This window comes from Schistocerca cancellata, chromosome 9, assembly GCF_023864275.1.
Source record: "Schistocerca cancellata isolate TAMUIC-IGC-003103 chromosome 9, iqSchCanc2.1, whole genome shotgun sequence".
In the NCBI taxonomy this organism is placed as follows: domain Eukaryota; kingdom Metazoa; phylum Arthropoda; class Insecta; order Orthoptera; family Acrididae; genus Schistocerca; species Schistocerca cancellata.
The window spans coordinates 354,326,409-354,344,778 of NC_064634.1; positions in this window are offsets into that span (position 1 = coordinate 354,326,409).

The window sequence follows — 18,370 nt, forward strand, 5'->3', positions numbered from 1 at the left end:
GCTAAGGCATTGAAACAGAATGGCGGCCGGAGTGGCCGAGCGGTTCTAGGCGCTACAGTCTGGAACCGCGCGACCGCTACGGTCGCAGGTTCGAATCCTGCCTTGGGCATGGATGTGTGTAATGTCCCTAGGTTAGTTAGGTTTAGGTAGTTCTAAGTTCTAGGGGACTGATGACCTCAGAAGTTAAGTCCCATAGTGCTCAGAACCATTTGAATCATTTTGAAACAGATTATGATCGCATTTCTCTGTTCTGAGGTTGAAAAATAAATAGAATAATTTCAACTCATCCAATCACTTTATGCCATCTGGCACTGTGTCCTCCTAACTGGAATTTGAAGTAACGAAACATTTACGCTCGTTGGAAATCGGACACAACTTTCTGCATTTTGTCATGTTCCATGTGCTAAGGTGCGTAAGAGGGGTCATCGTCATCATTTAACCATATATTAGAGAAAATTGACGGTTGCAGCTTTCCCTTACCTTCAGGCATTTGTATTTGTAATACTAGCTCAGCAAGGCCAAGATGTTACAAGGCTGGATGAATCACTGAGTCCGTTACCCCTGCAACTACTGAAAAGGCTGTTGTTCCTCTTCCGGAAACAACCGTCTGTCTGGCCTCTCTACAGATGTCCCTCCATTGCAGTTGCACCTTCAGCATTGCTGTCTGTATTACTGATGCACGCATGTCATCCCGAATCGCCAACGTCATGGCTCGTGGGTAGTACAACCGAGAGAGTAGAATAAAAATCATTTCACAGTGATGAACGCGAACAAGCATGACGGCTCACAAGAAATTACGAGCGAAGATTCACGTACTTTGGTTAATAGTTGCACGTTCCGCACACTTCACGATCAGACGTAAACAGGACGAGCTTCTGCTTGAAGATGCGTGACGTTAACGGAAACTTCAAACGCGCAGAGCGTACGGATGGGAGCAGAACCGGTCTGACGGCGGGCTCCACGGATTTATGGCCTCCGTCGAGTAAATCATCAGTCGTCACAGTCGATCACCGCGGCCCCTGAATGAAACACGAACCGGCGTGCGTCATTTCGCTCCAAGGCCGCGGTCTCAACTCCCAGCGGCTGCCCCGGAGCTCTGTCTCTGGTTGCATATTTAACGCGCTTACCCTGATTGCATACCGCGGGGTTCCACTCTCTTCCGCTTCTGGTATTACATGAAGGCGGAATTTTCGAGTGACGTACTAACCGGGCGAAATATATTTCTGAAGTGACCCCCGTGTCGCGCATGCTCGTAATAAAATCGTGCCGGTGGCACTTAGACACAGACGACGCAGTCACTCCTTAATCGCTGTATCCTCGAAGCTTGTACGACTATTAATCGAGCGCGATTGACATTTTCCGCTTCCGCGTTACTTCTCTGCATACTGCTATGGATATCTGCTAAACTCTTTCAGAAGTCTCTTTGAGAAGCACCCTGAGAGGAAAAAGGACATGATCGACTACAGTGGATGGCTTGTTTCTGTTGTCTTCGTAGTTAATTGATTTTTAACCGATTTTAGTTTGTTTTTTGAGTTGAGGCCACTGGTGTTTCACAGTTCTGTTACATTGCTTCACCTACGTAGCTATATAATACAGTGATGTTCATTTTTGTATACACGCGTATCACGACAAACAGCGATAACAGACCCACTATGTGATCAATAGTATTTACCGTATATAAAGCGAAATTTACCAGCAGATGCCTCGGTAAGTGGACCTCTAGCATAAAAACAGGGAACATTGTGTTGTTATCAGTGTAGAAGCAGTAACAGTAAAATAGGGCGGTAAAGATAGCTCACTGCCTTCGAACATGGCCTAGTTACAGTCCAATTCTACAGTGAGTGAGTGTAGGGGGTTAAAAAGAATAGAGTACAATCTTCGAGCAGGTCCTCATAGGCCACGTATTCCTGTAGTCAAGCAAAGTGACGGGTGAAGTGGTGTAAAGAACAAAGTCACTGCACGGTGGATGATGGAAACGAGTGATCAGTCACTCTGTGGTCCGTGGTAATTCGATGGAAGGGTTTGGGTTCCGTGAATGCCTGGATATCAATACCAGCCCTCATATGTAATGCCAACAGTGAAGCACAAAGGAAGTGGTGTTACAGTATGGGGTTATTTTACCTAGTTAGCTTGTGGTCCACTTACTATTCTTATGGTAAGTCTAAATGTTGATGGACCTATACATATCTTACAGCACTGTGCATTGTGCAATACATGAACGTTTCTGAGGTGACAACTGTCTCAGCATTACATTGCACCTTGTCAAAGTAGCATCTGTGAAGCAATAGTCTGAGGACAGCAAGATTCCTGAAGTCAGGAACCCCGATATAAAGACAGTGGAGCACTGTTGGGATGGGTAAGAAAGGCGACTTGGCTCTAGACTTCAGAGCCGAAAATCACACATTTCGGCATCACATCGGCTGTTGAGGAAGAATGGGCTGCCATTAATGGGGTGCCATACCTCTAGAGACATTCAGACAGGTCACCGAAAGCGTCCGCAGCGTTCAAACCGTCATAAAAGGGAATATGATAAGAATTACTAGATATTAATGCCCGCTAATAGATGTCTGGGTACCTTTAATCAGACAGTGTAATCGTAAATGTATCAAATGTAGTTAGTACAATGGTATTTGAAGGGTAAACTTTTCGAGAAAGTCCCCATTTAATTAGGCTCAATTTTCATCACCGGCCTACCTCGTCAAAGTGTGTTTCAGGGATTACCACTTACTCTACTCTCGTACCTATTACAGGAGGTATTCCGCATGTCGTCCTATTATTAGGATGCAATCTGAAACTTCTGTATTTAAATTTGTGTATCTGTACTTAGGTTGCTGAATGACTGAGAAGATGAAACTTCTACGTTATTTGATTCTGAAACAGCTGAGTAAAACTGAACGTACTGAGCCTACTTTCTCTATACTTTTTCTTATCATGTCAACATTGATCCACAATATTCTAGCGCTAATCAATCTGACTGCTCAAAAAAGATTACAACCTGAATTCAAATAATTAATATAAAAGACTGGCTCTGAATAAGAAACAATCCCGACAATAACCTATACATTTCATTAAGCACTTACCTCACAAAAATCTTCATTACGCTAACTATTGCAATACAGCGAGCGTCAGTAGTGCCAGATAAATAAAAGATTCTAACTACTAATGCCTCTAACTGCTAATAGGCATGTGGTTATCAAATGAAAGATTTTGTAGCAAACCAAATAACGTATTTTTTACCTTAATAATGTGACATCCAACAAGAATATAAATCGGCATTGACCTCCACTACATATATAATGATGAATAATTTTCAATCTCGAAGACGGATACTTCCAGATCGTTAGCGCACGCTAACACTTCAGACCTCTACCCTCCATGAATGGTACCTTCTCACATTTAACATCCATCACTGCTGGCTATTCACCTCCAACTGCCCAACAGTACTTCCATCAATGCTGGCGACTAACGTCTATCTGCCCAACAGTACTGGCCATTAACTTCCAACAATGAGTCCGACCAGCCACAGAGTCTCTTACAAAGAAAGCGCAGTCAGAGATCCAATGCAAAGCACTACACAGCGCTGCCAACACAGAAGCAGCCCACTTGCAAATCCTCCACTCGTTTGTGCAGTGAGTCAGAAATTCTTTCCAATATCGTCAGATTATCCCGTAAAGTTTGTTAATACTGTACTATTTGCTGCTCCAGTTTCTTAACCGCATAAAGGGGAGTGCTGCACACTTCACTTCTCAAATGTCCCCAGAGACTAGAAAAGATTGGGATCAAGTAATTTTAGAGGTTAAGGTACAGATTCTTCTCGACCATTCCATCTTGGACCAATTCGACAAATTGTGTATGGCATTTCCTCACGGTATGCCACAGGTGAAATTTGAAACCAGTCGGATTGGGAGTTAAATGATAAACTGGACATTTCACATTCGCTCTCCAGTCACATTAATGTTATCATCTATCAGTAACCGAAACAACCATCTTTTGCAGCGTGGACGGCTGCGAGACGTCCAGGAAGAGACTCAGTGTCGTTCTGAAAGCTAGCGAGAGGAATGTGGAGCCATGCCAACTCTAGTGCTATGGCACGCGATGCTACATTTCTCGGTCTAAGATCCAAGGGCTGATCGAGGTGGTCCAACATGCCTTCGATTCTGTTTAAATCTCAGGAGTCTGATAGCCAGTAAGACTCATCCTGGTGTTCTTGCAACTACATGTACACTGCGAGCTGTGTAACACATTGTATGCCCCGCTCGCAAATCTCATAAAGCCGAGAAAAAACAAACTGCATTCATGGATGCACATGGTCCCCAGGGATAGATGTATACTTGTGCTTATCCACTGTGTCTTCCAGAACGACGAGATAGCCCAGGGAATACCACGAGAACATTCCCCAAACCATAACGCTCCCTCTCCCAGGATGGACCCTTCCGGCGACTCTTGCAGGGTATTCGCCTTCTGTCCGATGGAACATAAAACGCTATTCATCTGAAAAGTCCACCTGTCGCCACTCAGTGGACGTCCAGATTCCATCCTTCGTCGCCGATGAACAGCAGTCAGCGTGTGTGCATGAACAAGGCGCCTGCAGTGGAGGCCTACACGCAGCGACGTTCGCTGAACGGTCGTTGAGGAGACAGTTGCTAGCGCCTTGGGTCATCGCACTGTTTCCGCAAAACGACAACGTCAGCACTTGCTTTCCTGTCCCTCCCCCCACCGCCACCCCCCTCCCGACACCTTTTATGGACCCTGCTAATGCTGCCACCTGCCGTCTGTGGTTATTACACGTTGAAGGTCACATTGACTGGACCATGTACATTTGGACTACGTAGGACAGTTTTTGGCGTTGAAGTGAGTGGGCTGCGCGGGTTTAGCCGAGCCGTCTAAGGCAATGGAGGCCTACACGCAGCAACATTCGCTGAACGGTCGTTGAGGAGACAGTTGCTAGCGCCTTGGGTCATCGCACTGTTTCCGCAAAACGACAACGTCAGCACTTGCTTTCCTGTCCCTCCCCCCACCGCCACCCCCCTCCCGACACGTTTTATGGACCCTGCTAATGCTGCCACCTGCCGTCTGTGGTTATTACACGTTGAAGGTCACAATGACTGGACCATGTACATTTGCACTACGTAGGACAGTTTTTGACGTTGAAGTGAGTGGGCTGCGCGGGTTTAGCCGAACCGTCTAAGGCGCTGCAGTCATGGACTGTGCGGCTGGTCCCAGCGGAGGTTCGAGTCCGCCCTCGGGCATGGGTGTGTGTGTTTGTCCTTAGGATAGTTTAGATTAAATAGTGTGTAAGCTTAGGGACTGATGACTTTAGCAGTTAAGTCCCATAAGATTTCACAAAAAATTGAACAATTGGAGGCTCGTAAACATACATTTATAAATATCTTAGGACCAGCGCGTTTTCGGACACATTGCTGCTATCACTGCATACATCCACCTGTCAGTTTTTGCTGTTATTTGAGACTCACTCTGCAATGGCTAAGAAACATGTAGGGCCAGTGTCTTAGGACACATTTTGTACGCCTACAATAAAATGTATCGTATGGACATGGGTACGCAGCAGGTTTCATTTGTGTGTTACAACTCATTTTCTGCTACTCTTCATCGTACATTAATCACACAAAATACATAGGGTGCAGAATGTAGTAGGATATCACATGAAATTCTTTCGTTTTAAAATGCACTCCGTTACCGTTGATACAAGCCTCAACCCATCTTCGTACAGAATCCAGGAGGTGTTGATGTATGCATAGGGTATTGCATATAGTTCATCAGCTTTCCGAAATACGAGCACGAAGACTCTCTTCATCATTTACAGGGTTCGACGGGCAAAAATTTCCCCACAACCTCTTTCTGTATATCTAGCACCAATTCTGTTACTTAAAATCCGCTTGTCATTTACAGTTAAATGAAAAGGAGCTTCTTCGTACATGAGGTACAGAGTAGTGACAAAGGCAATTCTTCCAGCAGGTCAGGTAAAGTGTTGCGTATTTAAGTGAAAGGTGGCTGCGCTGTCTGATATTGGTTAATTATCTCATAGCCGGCCGGTGTGGCCGTGCGGATCTATGCGCTTCAGTCTGGAGCCGCGTGACCGCTACGGTCGCAGGTTCGAATCCTGCCTCGGGCATGGATGTGTGTTGTCGTTAGGTTAGTTAGGTTTAAGTAGTTCTAAGTTCTAGGGGACTGATGACCACAGATGTTAAGTTCCATAGTGGTCAGAGCCATTTGAACTATTTGAATTATCTCATACAGGTGCCACAGAAGCTTATCTCTGTGTTGTACTCCCTCGTTAAGACAACAGAATGTGATTATATGTGTGTCAACCAGTATTGTCTCCATGTCCTCCAATTTTTTACGGATAATCTCTGCAAAATATGGATATTTTTGTCCACTATGAGGTATCTGCTACTTTTGTTCAGAGAGTGTGTTAACTGAGTAATCTAGGAGCCCCTATATATCCCTCCCACAAGAAATCCGAAAACAAGGTTAGACTATCGGTCCAGTCACATTAACTTGACCACCTGTCAAAAGCCTAAATAACCACCTTTTGCAACACGGACGTGCAGGAAGAGTCAGTGAGGTTCTGAAAGGTATTGACTGACATGTGGAACCATGCCGTCTGCACTACTGTGGCCAGCTGCTTTGGGTTTCTCAGCTGAGGTTCCATGCTGCGAACAGTCCGATAAAGGTGGCGCCACAGTTTCTCGATTGGGCTTTAATGTAGGGAGTGTGGTGACCAGGAGAGTACGGTAAACGCATCCTGGTGCTCTTCGAACCACACACGTACACTGGGAGCTGTGTGGGTTGCATTGGCCTGCTGGTAGATGCCATCATGCCGACAAAGAAACAAACTGTAATTACTGGTCGGCATGTTTTTCTAAGATAGATGCATACTTGTGTTGATCCATTCTGCCTTCCAGAATGACGTGATCACTCAGAGAATGTCACTAAAACATTCCCCAGACCATAACGCACCCTACTGTGGTCTGCAGCCTTCTGACGACTGTTGCAGGACATTTACTTTCAGTCAAGTGCAGCACAAAATCTAATTCATCTGAAAAGGCCACCTGTCGCAACTCAGTGGACGTCCAGGTGCAGAACTGGCGCGCAAATTCCACCCTTCGACGTTGGTTGATGAACAGCTGTCAGCATGGGTCCATGAACCAGTTGCCTGCTGCGGAAGTCCATTCGCTGCAACGTTCATTGGACGGTCATTGAGGAGACACTATTGGTAGTCTCTTGGCTCATCTGGGCGATCAGCCGCTCAACATCTGCACGTCAGTTCTCCCTTACACATATCCGCAGGCGTCGTTCAGCTCCGTCATCTACAGCCTGTGGTACACCGCAGTTACCTTGGCGCTGGTTTCCGCCGGTTTTGTCGTGCGCAGTATAATTTAACCACGGCGGCACGTAAACAGTTTAAAATTTAGCCATTTCGGAAATGCTTCCACCCTTGGCCCAAAAGTCAGTCATAATCCCCTTTTGGACGTCAGATAAGTTTTTCTCTTTCTGCATTACGACATCGATTGCACAGGTTCCCTGTCTCCCCGACAAACTTCATATATCCTCCACTGCCAGTGGTGCCAGCTGTCGTCTGTGTGTGGTTACCGCACGTTGATGTCAGACAAAGGCGATGGTCTCATTAATATGACTGGACCTTGAAATTATAGCACACACTGAAGCATTTAAGCAATCATTCTTCCCATACTCGATACGCAAATGAACGGGAAGAAAGCCTGACATTTGGTACCATGCTAAAGACCCTCTGTCATGTCCTTCACAGTGGTTCGCACAATATGTGTATGGATGTAGAAATAAGATCATTGAAGATTTTTCGGTGATAAAAGGTGAAGTACGTCGCGCGATTCCATGACTGGACTATCGTCCGAACTGCTGGTTGAGTGCAGCATTTCAATTTCATTCGACTGCCTTTCCCCCCCGAATAGATCCCCGACACCAATTTTGACTGGAGGCTGAATGGACATCAAGCTGTCCTGGAAGGAATGGAATGAGGAAAAATCTCCGCTCCCCTACAATGATGAACCGGGACATGCAGCGGTGGAGTCTAGCTGTCTACCAGATTCATTTTTAATACACTGAAAAATTCGTAGTCTGACTTAGATTTGAACCCGCCCCCTGCACGCACCTCACCGTTTTTTTTTTCTCATAGCACCGCTAAAACGTTAGGGTGAGTATGTTGGCAAAGGTGTCCTGAAAGCGGGGCAGTTGCCCTCTGCACCAGTATGTAGGAGACAAATACTGTCGAAATGCCAAGTGGTCTTCTCTCTGATCACCAGCAATCGCAAAGGGTACAAACTGACCAAACAACCACATTACGGTATTATTCTTCGTTCTTTTGTAAGAAACAAAGCAGCAGGCCGCAGAATAATGTCAGTGGTGCAGGTGGTGTCAACATATCTGGTAAGGAAATCCAACTGTTTCCAGAGCCTGTACGCCATATGTCCGCAGCAGAGAAATAGATGCTGGGTGGTTTCTATAACAGCATACTTAGTACATTTGTCGGTGTCTTCAACCCCAATATGATGCAATACGTCATTAGTTGGGACTCGAATTATTTACGACTGTATTACCAAGAAGATGGCACTGCCATGGAATGAACCGGGAGACATTGTTCCACTTTGTCTTCCAGTGTATCCGTGGTGACAGTGCTTCTATGGGAATGGGACAGACCACCCCCTCCCGGCGAGCGAGCAAATACTGGGTCGGAAGTATAGATAGCTGCAGTACATCGGCATCCAAATAGCTCACGGCAAGGTAAAATTGTCTGATGTGGCGTAGTTTAAATTTAAAGCGACCAGCATCAACAGACGGAGCAAGACACGGTGGACGCACAAGTGTGAACAGCTAAGCCGTGGAAGTATGTGACTCCTGTGTAACAATGAAACTCGTGCACCGAATACATAATTCAGAAGCTTTGGTCTTGATATCACGGTAGCCCAAACCTCCTAAGACACGTGGTTTGGTCGTGATCAGATAGCGCAACCTAAGTATGTAACGTTTCCATAAAAGCCGCCCAGACAATTGCTGCAGTTTCTCTGCAGTCATCGAAGTGAGCTGGAACAATTGCCTTACACTACACATGTTGTTGTTGTGGTCTGCCGTCCAGACACTGGTTTGATGCAGCTCTCCATGCTACTCTATCCTGTGCAAGCTTCATCTCCCAGTACTTACTGCAAGCTACATCCTTCTGAATGTGCTTAGTGTATTCATCTCTTGGGCTCCCTCTACGATTTTTACCCTCCACGCTGCCCTCCAATGCTAAATTTGTGATCCCTTGATGCCTCAGAACATGTCCTACCAACCGGTCCCTTCTTCTTGTCAAGTTGCGCCACAAAGTCCTCTTCTCCCCAATTCTATTCACTACCTCCTCATTAGTTATGTGATCCACCCATCTAATCTTCAGCATTCTTCTGTAGCACCACATTTCGAAAGCTTCTATTCTCTTCTTGTCCAAACTATCTGTCGTCCATGTTTCACTTCCATACATGGCTACACTCCATACAAATACTTTCAGAAACGACTTCCTGACACTTAAATCTATACTCGATGTTAACAAATTTCTCTTCTTCAGAAACGCTTTCCTTGCCAATGACAGTCTACATTTTATATCCTCTCTACTTAGACCATCATCAGTTATTTTGCTCCCCAAATAACAAAACTCCTTTACTAGTTTAAGTGTCTCATTTCGTACTCTAATTCCCTCACTACACATAAGTATCCAAAATGCAAACTTTTTGGAGAATTGTAGCTCGGCACCGTTCGTGTTGTAGTACAGCCGCTGAAGTGTCACCTCCCCCCCCCCCCCCCCCCGTGTGTAAACTTAAAGATGCATGTCGGAGACAGAGTCCATTTAATCTCCGACATAGCTCTTAAGACCCAATGTTGACACAATTAACACAATGGAAATACACTATCTGAAATTTTGCCCTAACATGAGATCCTAAGGCGGGGATCTGCTGTTAAATCAATTAATAACTATATTTTAAAAACAATTTGTAATGAAAATGAGATGAAGGGAATAGTACCTGCTTTAAATGAAGTAAAAAACAAAATAAACTGGTTATTTATTACAAAAGCTCGTCTTCGTAGAGAAAATGGTTCAAATGGGTCTAAGCACTATGGGACATTACATCTGAGGTCATCAGTCCCCTAGACTTAGAACTACTCAAACCTAACTAAGCTAAGGACACCGCACACATCCATGCCCGAGGCAGGATTCGAACCTCCGAACGTTGCAGCACCAGTGTGGTTCCTGACTGAAGCGCCCATAACTGCTCGGCCACAGCGGCCGGTCTCGTAGGCAAAAAAGCAACAGATTGACAATACCAATATAGCGTGATAGACAATTAATCAGCACAAGTTCTAAATCTTCGGGACAACGGCCCCATGCAGAATTCCAAAATGATCGCCTCCTTAGCGGTCAAGTCGCCTTTAAGATGACCGATCCAAAGCTGCCCCATTCGTGTGTCCCTGCATACGACTACCCCATTGGTGTCGGCATGGCAGCAACCGCCGATCAGGCAAAATGTCATTTACTTCTGTCCAATTGCGTGAAACTGTGATGTTAAATAATTTCCGTCCGCAGAATATATCGAGTAGAGGACCAATCGGGGCACAGTTTGTTGTGGAAATTCCTGTCTGACTTCAAGAGCTGGTAGGCGAATCAGACCGTTATTTATATAGCTCAGAATTTCCAACACGTCAAGCGGATTCCAGCAGGTCTCGTTCCACAGCAGTAGGCCCTCGAAACGTTATCAGGTGGTGGGCCAGCCCTTAAGACTCAAACCCGCTAGCCGGGCACCGGACAGTACCGTACGCCACAACACCGAAAATCCAGTCCTTCTTTGAGTGGCATGAGATTCTCACAAGCCTCCCTCGAGTGGCTCTACCGCCCTCGTAAGGTAAGGACTTCATCTTCTGGGTGGCGAGCGGAATGCCCTGTTGCAGCCAGTGTTGTGTGCACCGGCCGCTCCCCAACTCAGAGGGAAAGGAACTGCGAAGTTCCCAGGAATTCCTTGCCCGAAGCGACATAAGTTCAGTCAGACAACACCGGTACTTTTATCAAATACAGTACTCAGAATCAAGTACGGTATTCAGTGTTACATAAATTCATGAGAACCATGTGTACTGCATATCTCCAGTCATGACCAGGGCAGATTGTCTTGGCTTATCAAAGGAAGGAGGAAAACCGGACGGTTTGTAATCTTTCACTCCCTGAATTTTGCCTATTACGTTTCGGTTTTCCAGTTAGGTGTCGCAAGTTAATACGCCAACTATAAACCCTGATCGCCAATGGTATATTCCGGTCTACAGCAGTAACCCATGGAACACCGATATCGTCGAAACCTCGATGTGTAAGAATATAATTTTTGCCCTTATTGAGTCGTGCAGTAGCGACTCGACAGTAATCATCTAACACCGCATTCAAGAGCGGCGGAGAAGAGTTTCTACATACGCCTTGACGGTGAGGATCACACCAGAAAGGGTCATTCCACGTAACTGAAGTGAGAGACGGCGAAGCAGGGTTTCTAGGGAGAGAACAAATAAGCACATTAAAAGCACATATCTGACGGGATACCAATTCGATTCTACACAGAGTACGCGAAAGAACTTGCCCCCCTTCTAACAGCCGTGTACCGCAAGTCTCTAGAGGAACGGAAGGTTCCAAATGATTGGAAAAGAGCACAGGTAGTCCCAGTCTTCAAGAAGGGTCGTCGAGCAGAGGCGCAGAACTATAGACCTAAATCTCTGACGTCGATCTATTGTAGAATTTTGGAATATGTTTTCCGCTCACGAATCATGTCGTTTCTGGAAACCCAGAATCTACTCTGTAGGAATCAACATGGATTCCGGAAACAGCGATCATGTGAGACCAAACTCGCTTTATTTGTTCATGAGACCCAGAAAATATTAGATACAGGCTCCCAGGTAGATGCCATTTTCCTTGACTTCCGGAGGGCGTTCGATACACTTCTGCACCTTCGCTTGATAAACAAAGAAAGAGCCTACGGAATATCAGACCAGCTGTGTGGCTGGATTGAAAAGTTCTTAGCAAACAGAACACAGCATGTTGTTCTCAATGGAGAGACGTCTACAGACGTTAAAGTAACCTCTGACGTGCCACAGGGGAGTGTTATGGGACCATTACTTTTCACAATATATACAAATGACCTGGTAGATAGCGTCGGAAGTTCCATGCGGCTTTTCGCGGATGACGCTGTAGCATACAGAGAAGTTGCAGCATTGAAAATTTGCAGCGAAATGCAGGAAGATCTGCAGCGGATAGGCACTTGGTGCAGGGAGTGGCAACTGACCCTTAACATAATGTAATGTAATGCGAATACATAGAAAGAAGGATCCTTTATTGTATGATGATAGGATAGCGGAACAAACACTGGTAGCAGTTACTTCTGTAAAATATCTGGGATTGTGCGTGCGGAACGATTTGAAGTGGAATGATCATATAAAATTAATTGTTGGTAAGGCGGGTACCAGGTTGAGTTCATTGGGAGAGTCCTTAGGAAATGTAGTCCATCAACAAAGGAGGTGGCTTACAAAATACTCGTTCGACCTATACTTGAGTATTGCTCATCAGTGTGGGATCCGTACCAGGTCGGGTTGACGGAGGAGATAGAGAAGATCCAAAGAAGAGCGGCGCGTTTCGTCACAGGGTTATTTGGTAACCGTGATGTCGTTACGGAGATGTTTAGCAAACTCAAGTGGCAGACTCTGCAAGAGAGGCGCTCTGCATCGCGGTGTACCTTGCTGTCCAGGTTTCGAGAGGGTGTGTTCCTGGATGAGGTACCGAATATGTTGCTTCCCCCTACTTATACCTCCCGTGGAGATCACGAATATAAAATTAGAGAGATTCGAGCGCGCACGGAGGCTTTCCGGCAGTCGTTCTTCCCGCGAACCATACGCGACTGGAACAGGAAAGGGAGGTAACGACAGTGGCACGTAAAGTGCCCTCCGCCACACACCGTTGGGTGGCTTGCGGAGTATAAATGTAGATGTAGAAAAGCAGGCTGCCCTGAGCCACACCCCGACTTATCGCGATCAGTGGTGACAGCTGATCCGCTAACCACCGCAGCCACCGCCTTCCGGTGATGGAATCGGGAATATTTCATTGAAGAGTATGTATACCATATCGTCGCCAAACCAGTGGCAACTGTAGTGCGTATCACGAGACGCGGTGCCCTCTGCAGTGGATGGGGACGCCCGCAGCGACATTCCAACACGTGTGTAGCGCCAGCCTGCGTCGCAGGTACGCTTTCTTCCACACGTGCTTCGCCACGTGACGCGGCGCTATTTGCAGCAGGTCAGTTCCGGGAACACAGTTCACAACACATTTAATTCTCTCGCGAGAAGAAACGGTCCAGATAATACCCGACCCTACAACATCAAAAGGTACTGCATAAAGCAAACTCCAAATATTATTATATAATCTCATCTATTCCACTGCTACGAAGTTCGGTGTGTACATATAATAAATGAGCTGCAATGGTTTACAATTAAATGCAACCAATTTTGTTTGAAGCTGGATCCACAGTAGCTATACATTTTTAAAATTATTTCCCTCGGTCTGCAGTTGTGAACTTTAGTTTGTTTTCGTACCATTGTACAATGTCAGCATAAGGCTATTTTTCAGCAACCTGGTAAAAAGCTTTTTATAAAGCAATATTACATCTTCAGAATGTTTTTAGCTAAAGTTGAAAGCAGTCATTAAACATAACAGTAACCTACTGGATACATTTGTTAGCTCTTTCTGCATCAAAATACACTATTGGCTATTAAAATTGCTAGCCCACGAAGATGACGTGCTACAGACGCGAAATTTAACCGACAGGAAGATGCTGTGATATGCAAATGATTAGCTTTTCAGAGCGTTCACACAAGACTGGCGCCGGTGGCGACACCTACAACGTGCTGACATGAGGAAAGTTTCCAACCGATTCCTCATACACAAACAGCAGTTGACCGGCGTTGCCTGATGAAACGTTGTTGTCATGCCTCGTGTAAGGAGGATAAATGCGTACCATCACGTTTCCGACTTTGATAAAGGTCGGATTGTAGCCTATCGCGATTGCGGTTTATCGTATCGCGACATTGCTGCTCGCATTGGTCGAAATCCAATGACTGTTAGCAGAATATGGAATCGGTGCGTTCAGGAGGGTAGTACGGAACGCCGTGCTGGATCCCAACGGCCTCGTACCACTAGCAGTCGAGATGACAGGCGTCTTATCCGCATGGCTGTAACGGATCGTGCAGCCACGTCTCGATCCCTGAGTCAACAGATGGGGACGTTTGCAAGAGAACAACCATCTGCACGAACAATTTGACGACGTTTGCAGCAGCATGGACTATCAGCTCGGAGACCGTGGCTGCAGTTACCCTTGACGCTGCATCACAGACAGGAGCGCCTGCGATGGTGTACTCAACGACGACCCTGGGTGCATGAATGGCAAAACGTCATTTCTTCGGATGAATCCAGGTTCTCTTTGCAGCATCATGATGGTCGCATCCGTGTATGGCGACATCGCGATGAACGCACATTGGAAGCGTGTATTCTTCATCGCCATACTGGCGTATCACCTGGCGTGATGGTATAGGGTGCCATTGATTACACGTCTCGGTCAGCTCTTGTTCGCATTGACTGCACTTTGAACAGTGGGCGTTACGTTTCAGACGTGTTACGACCCGTGTCTCTACCCTTCATTCGATCCCTGCGAAACCCTACATTTCAGCAGGATAATGCACGACCGCATGTTGCAGGTCCTGTACGGGCCTTTCTGGATACAGAAAATGTTCGACTGCTGCCCTGGCTAGCACATTCTCGAGATCTCTCTCCAATTGAAAACGTCTGGTCAGCAACTGGCTCGTCACAATACGCCAGTCACTACTCTTGATGAACTGTGGTATCGTGTTGAAGCTGCATGGGCATATGTACCTTTACACGCCATCCAAGCTCTGTTTGACTCAATGGCCAGGCGTATCAAGGCTGTTATTACGGCCAGAGTTGGTTGTTCTGGGTATTGATTTCTCAGGATCTATGCACCCAAATTGCATGAAAATGTAATCACATGTCAGTTCTAGTACAATATATTTGTCCAATGAATACCCGTTTATCATCTGCATTTCTTCTTGGTGTAGCAATTTAAATGGCCAGTAGTGTATAAAGGATGGGAAATATGCCAGTTGAGTGGGAGGTGTTACAAAGAACGTATGTCATATCTCTCTAATGGTGTTCGGGTTAGAGTAGGAGCATAGGGTAAATTTAAAGATATTTCAACTACAGTATTGTATAATCTGTAGCTTACAATAAAATAATAAAACACAGTAATATTTTTTTTACATTTTAAGCCTCGTACTCCTTCTTACATTTAATCTGAGTACATAACTGGTATGACTTCAGTACCAGTTCCTTGAAAGTATTCCCTTCATATACAGGATATTGACCCGTAAATGAATAGCAATGAGGCCAGATTTCGTTTCAGGAGATATTAGGAAACAGGGAAGACTTTCATACCGCAGCGAAAAATATAGGGGTGCTGTACATAGCGTTTAAGCAGTGCAAAATTACGTCGAATTTATTTTAAGCTTTCAGCGCGGTTTGAAGGTGTGTGGCATCCTCGCTTTCGTGGACATTGTGCGCAGGGGAGATATAGACTCCACGTTTTGTAAACTAACACCTACCCACAACAATAATTAATCACGATAGTCATTTTCAACACATTCTGGATCAGAAGGTATCGACAAGCTCTCTCCAAGTCAGACATACGTTGTACTTGCTGTAATATGCATGCAAAGAAATAACTACGTACACCGAGCTGAAAAAAAGTCATGGGATACCGATATGCAAATACACAGACGGCGGCGGTATCGCGTACACAAGGTATAAAAAGGCACTGGGTTGGCGAAGCTGTTATTTGTACTCAGGTGAATCACGTGAAAACATTTCCGATGTGATTATCACCGAACGACGTGAATTAACAGACTCTGAACGCGGAATGGTAATTGGAGCTAAACGCGTTGGACATTCGGTTTCGGAAATCGTTAGGGACTTCAATGTTACGGGATCCACAGTGTCATGTGTGTGGCGAGAATACCAAATTTCAGGGACTTCTCTCACCACGGACAACGCAGTGGTCGACGGCCTTCGCATAAGGACAGAGAGCAGCGGCGTTTTAGTGCAGTTGTCAATGCTAACAGACGCTAACAGTGCGTGAAATAGCCGCGGAAATCAATGTTGGACGTACGACGAACACATCCGTTAGGACAGTGCAGCAAAATTTGGCGTTAATGGGCAATGGCAGCAGACGAACTGCGCTCGTGAGAATATACGTTGGACACAAGACGACTAGGAACCCGTGTCCTTGTCAGATGAGTCCCGATTTCAGTTCGTGCAGGCTGTTTGTAGGGTTCGCGTGTGGCGCAGACCCCACGAAGCCATGAATCCAAGTAGTCAACACGGCAGTGTGTAATTTGGTGGTCGCTCTGTATGGAATGGATTGGGTCCTTTGGCTCAACTGAAACGACTACTGACTGGAAATGCTTGTCTTCGGATCCATGGGGACCATGGACTTCATGTTCCAGAAAATGTCAGCGGACCACAGTTGTTTGCGACCGGTTTGAAGAACATTCTGGACAACCCGAGCGAATGAACTGACCACCACACGAGTCCCATCGCACATTACGGGACATAATCGAGAGGTTAGTTCGCGCACAAAATCCTGCACCGCCAACACTTCCGCAATTATGGACGGCTGTAGAGACAACATGGCTCAATATTTCAGCAGGGGACTTCCAACGACTTGTTGAGTCATAGCCACATCGAGTTTCTTCACGACGACGCTTAAAAGAAGGTCCGAACGATTTTACGAAGCTCCTCTTGACTTTTAAGACCTCAGTGTACGTGTCGCGTGGAATTTCTGGATATCATTGAACATCACTACTCTGGCAAATGGGATGCATGAAGCTTTTATCGTCGGCTGTTAAGGGGCAGTCTTGGAAAATGTTAGTCTAAGAGTAAAGGACGTATGCGGATGCAGTACGATAGTCACCCAGCCCATTCGTGGTCTGATGTTCTGCAAGAACTGAACAACAGATCGCCTGGAAGATGGTGAGACTGCCATGGTCCTCAGGAATGCTACCCACCGTCGCTCGATTTAAAGCCAGTAGATTTCTTTCTGTTGCATATCTAAGGAATCGAGTATATGGCACTGAATCCACAGCCCCAGACGGCTACAAACAGCGCCTCGAGAAAGCTTGTCGTTCCGTGAACGATAAACTTAACATCTCGTCTACAGGTCATTTAGAAGGTGCACTAAGTTGTACCTTTAGGAAAATCATCTCACTTAAGGGTAGGTTTACTATCTTTGGCCCGAATAAAGTATGTTCTTTGAGAATTTTTTTCTCGGGAAGTATTGTAGATATTAATGTCAAATTTGGTCAAAATGTTTATTGATATTTTCTCTACAAACTGGAATTTTTTCGACCGGAAATGTCGAAGAGCAATGGCGGAAGTGCCGTCGGAACGAAACAAAATTTCGATGTAGACCTCCACGAGCGGTATGTCTTAGGTCAGCCGGCTCGTCTGAAATCAAAACTGAGTTGACGTTAGCGAAGTAGATACGATTCTTTAGGAGCTGTTCCTCGCTTAAGTTATTTGGACCACAGGAAACAAAATGGCGGCCATTTGAAAAAATAGGGCTTTTTCATCGATTTTTCGAGTTCGTCGGCCAAGTAAAAATATTTATAGTTGATGGATCGGAATAAAAGTGGTACAACTTCTAGACAATTTAGCTGGCTTCGTCAGAAACAAAGAATCATGTCAATCGGTTCAGGAGATTTGAAGTTACCATACTGCGGGATCAAAAAAACGTCCATAAACTAGTCCTTCCTCTTCCCCATAGACGGCGTTCTGCCCGATCTGGGCCATCCCGTGCTGCTCCAGAGCCGCTCGCACGACCGGTGACAAGCGGTTTTCGGCCGCTTGGATGCGGTGGTCGTCCGAATGCTTGGCGAACTGCGTCATATAGAGTCCCAGGGTGACGTCCATTGTTGTCATGGTCTTCAGGATTACTGAATACCCTTCGTTGAAGCTGCTCACTGCCAGGAAAAACGCAATCTCCGCAGTCTTCGCACCAGAAAGCTAATACTTGCGGGCAAACTTCCAAACACACGCGTTCAAACTTTCGTTTCAGTTTTGTGTGTTTCCTCCCAAGCATCGATACAATAACTCGTCCTCCGAAAGAAAAAAAACTGGTGCGTGAAAAAGGCCGATTTGAGGCAGGTGCATTTTTTTCTTCCACCGCGAATAACAAACATTTCCGTTTCGTATTCG